At 35.2% G+C, this 3854-nt stretch overlaps 1 pseudogene; it reads right to left on the reverse strand.

The window, feature by feature from the left end:
• Window positions 1-332: 332 nt before the first annotated feature.
• Window positions 333-2391, reverse strand: LOC119507360 (annotated as a pseudogene).
• Window positions 2392-3854: the final 1463 nt, after the last annotated feature.

Consider the following 3854-nt stretch of genomic DNA (forward strand, 5'->3'; position numbering starts at 1 on the left):
TACCAACAGTGAATAGATACATCCCTCTCTCCACATTTTCTCCAGCACTTGTATCCCTCTGTTTATTTTTTTTTTTTTGACATGGGTCCATGATAATGTATGTTGAGAATATAGCCATTGAAGTACATATTGAATGTAAATCAGAAATTAATGAAACTATTTAATTGGTCACTTATAATATGTGGAAGAGAAATGTTCCTATACAAAGGGTTCAGAATCTGAATTGGTCTTTTAAAAAGGAAAATAGTGTCAGAGTAACATTATAAACAACCCAAATATGAAAAAAACAAAACCAAAGCATATTAAATATATAATTATTGACAACTTTTCTTTTAGGTACGATTTTCAGAAAATCCGGGGATAGATTTTATATCACAAAATGGTCCATTTCACCCAAAAATGTCTTTTGATTGGACAGTAAAGTAGTATTTGCTGGAAGATGAAAACTGAGATAAAGTACAAGCCATTGGAAGAGGTAAAGCTTTAATTTCTCCAATTTTACTCCAAATCAGCTTATTGTTAGGGTTTTCATGGCACAGGAAGAGGTGGTAGCTTTCTACAGGAGCACACTGGGATTGATTTTGGTGATGTTCCAAGTCAGGGCAATGCCCCTGGGCCTCAGCACTGGTTTAACTTTGAGCTCAAGCTTCTGGGGAGGAAGTGCATCTTGAATTTTGTCTACTAGTTCAGGTAGGAATGGTGGTGGTTCTGGGAGAGGTGTCAGGTGCTCAAAGGACTCAAGAATCTGGGCTGCATTTTGTGCCACTGGAGTTGTCTCTTTTGAGTTTAAAACAGCTTTTGTAGGTGACTCCAGGGTGGATATTGGACTTTGTGTGTTGCAGTTGGATGAGCCTTCTTTTGTTAGGTCGATCACCAAATCAAGTTTTTTTCTCTGCAGTCATAACTTCTGGTTCAACATAAGGTAAATCACTGGAATTTCTTGAAGTAGTATTTCCAACATCTGTTAGATTTGATGCAATTGGAGTTTTCAAATTAGGACTTGTCATAGAAATCAACATAACATCATCATTGTTATTTTCAGAAACTGACTCAACATGATCCAGTGACAAATTAATCTTTTCACTTGCTTTCTCTGGAGGTTTAGACAGTTCATAGTTCATAGAAGTCATTTTTTTCATTCGGACTATTTTCATCTAGACTATTAACTGACTCTTGAATCTTATCCAAATTCATAGTCTCTGAATTTACAGATTTACCGCCTATATTACTGGATACCACATTTGGTTCCAAAGAATTCCTTTGAGATAATACTGTTTTAATACGTCTTTGAAGTTTTGCTATTCTTGCAAAGAGTTCATCAGCTATTGCTTCATGTTTATTCCTGCACTGTGTCTTCCCAATGCGTTCACTCAATTCTTTTACTTTGTGATCAAATACTTTGTAATTTACACTACAGATCTCCTGTCGAATAAAACGTTTGACCTGTTCCAGAAATGCTCTTTGCCTTTCCACAAATATTTTCATTGATTTGCTCTGAAGTTTTCATGCACTTAAGATTTTCTTTGTTTTCTGAAAACATCCTTTTCTTTTGATTATGACTGTAATTATCAGTGCCAAATGATGAATGCCATGTTGAGTCTGTACTTCCACAAGCTGAAACGCTGGAATGACAAGTTCTACTGGATTCTTCAGTTTTCACAATGTCAGCATCATGGTTGCTGAAACTAACTGAATTTAGGTACTTTTTCAATAGATACAAAACAGGAGTCTGAGCTTAAAATATTTTCATTTTGCCTTTTATAACATGACTCTGAATTGGAGTTTCTTCTAAATAGGAAAGCATCTTGTCATTTCTCTGATCATCCAAGGTACTAGTTATCGTATTTGGCATTTGAACTATACCACTCAATACACCTGGTGGAAAGTAAATGGATTTTAGATTACAATCCCCTCTATGTTGCTCAAAAAACAATCTTGTTACATTTGCCTGACATTCAAAATTATTTTCAGAAGTGCTCTGAGAGACTTTTGCCTCTTGTATAAACAGTTTCCCGGGAGAATCCACAGTTTTACCTGGCTTTTGGTAAGGGCACATGACTTGTTCATTAACACATTCCAATCTAATTTTTGAACTATTTCCTCTAGTGGTTCTATTAAATTCTGAGAGAATACTATACTTTTCTGTGAGCTTCCTGAATTTTTGCTAGAGACCAGTGAGGAAGCATCATTTTCAGAATATATGCATTGGCTTTGTATGACACCAGTACTTAAATTCTGATTATTACTTAGCACATTAATCCCAATTGTTTTTCCTTTCAGTGCTTCAACATTCTTGGTCTTATTCAGGATCTCAACTTGCTTCCGGCAACTTGTAGGGATTGTTTTTTTGACTTTTAATATCTTCTGGATACTTCTATCTGGAGTTGACATCTTTCACATTTTGAAGTTTCCTTTTCCTATGTTCTTTTTATTCTGAATATCATTTGATCAGAAACAGTTCCAGGTTTTATGAGACTTCACAAAAGCTGACTTCAGTGTAATTAGTCCACTCAGATGCTTCATTTTTGCATTTTTCAACAGACTTCCTGTGAAATAAATTATCCTTATCTTGACTGTTCTTCCCCATTTGTTTTGCAATTTAATAGTTGCAATGCTACAGGTCATTTACTGGTGGAGCAGCACTGAGCTGCCACCACCACCAGTGCCATGGCACTGCAACTGCTTTCCTGATCTTCTGGTGTCCCTGTTTATTTTTTAAACAGTTTTATTCACACAACATACAATCTATTCTAAGTAAACAATCAATAGTTCTCAGTATAGTCACATAGTTATGCATTCACCTCCACAACCTATATAAGAACATTTCCATTTCTTCTGCAAAGAAAGAGGAAAAGGAGAAAAAATGAAGAATAAAAATAAGAAAGATAGAAGGAAAATAAAAAATAACATAAAATGCAATGAAAAGGTCAGACAATACCACCACCACCAAGAATCCCATATCACTTCCTTGTAACCCCCTCTTATAGATATTTAGCTTTGGTGTATTGCCTTTGTAACAATTAATGGCAGCATCTTATAATGTTCCCATTAACATAGACTCTAGTTTCCACTATTGTATTTTTTTCCCTTGTATCATCCAATTTGCAACGTCTCTCAATGTTGACATTCATTTGTTCTCCCTCTTTTAAAAACATTCTTGTATTTTTACATTTTATCACCATTATTGACCACTCCAGGTTTCACTAAGTTGTATTATCCCAATCTTTAGCTTCTGTCTTTCCTTCTGGTATCATGCATGCCTCTAGCTATCCCCGTACTCACACTCATCTTTGTTCAGAGTACTTACAATATTGTGCTACCATCACACAGTGTCATGCTATCCATTTCTGGATGTACACAATCAATCTTGTTTACTCATTCAGCATCAAATGCTCAATTTCTAAACTCTTTCTATCTCCTGACAAACTGTGTTCTCAACTTTAACTCTCAAATTTTGCTCATCAATGTTGGTTCATATTAGTGAGTCTGTAGAGTATCTGTCCTTTTGTTTCTGGCTAATTTCACTCAACGTAATGTCTACTGTCTACCATTTTGACTTTTGGAATTTACATGTCTTATTTTATTTTATTTTCTCTCTCTCTCTGTTTTCACTCTCACTGATAGTCTTCATTTCTACTCTCTTTTCCAAACCTCTCTCTCCTGTCTTTTCCTATCTGCTTGAAGTCCTCCCTTTACTATTTCTTGTAGAGCAGGTCTCTTGTTCACAAACTCTCTCAGTGTGTTTTCTGAAAATATTTTAAACTCTCCCTCATTTTTGAAGGACAGTTTTGCCAGATATAGAATTCTTGGTTGGCAGTTTTTCTCTTTCAGTATCTTAAATATATCATGCCACT

Source organism: Choloepus didactylus, chromosome 12 (genome assembly GCF_015220235.1).
Source record: "Choloepus didactylus isolate mChoDid1 chromosome 12, mChoDid1.pri, whole genome shotgun sequence".
Classification (NCBI taxonomy): Eukaryota; Metazoa; Chordata; class Mammalia; order Pilosa; family Megalonychidae; genus Choloepus; species Choloepus didactylus.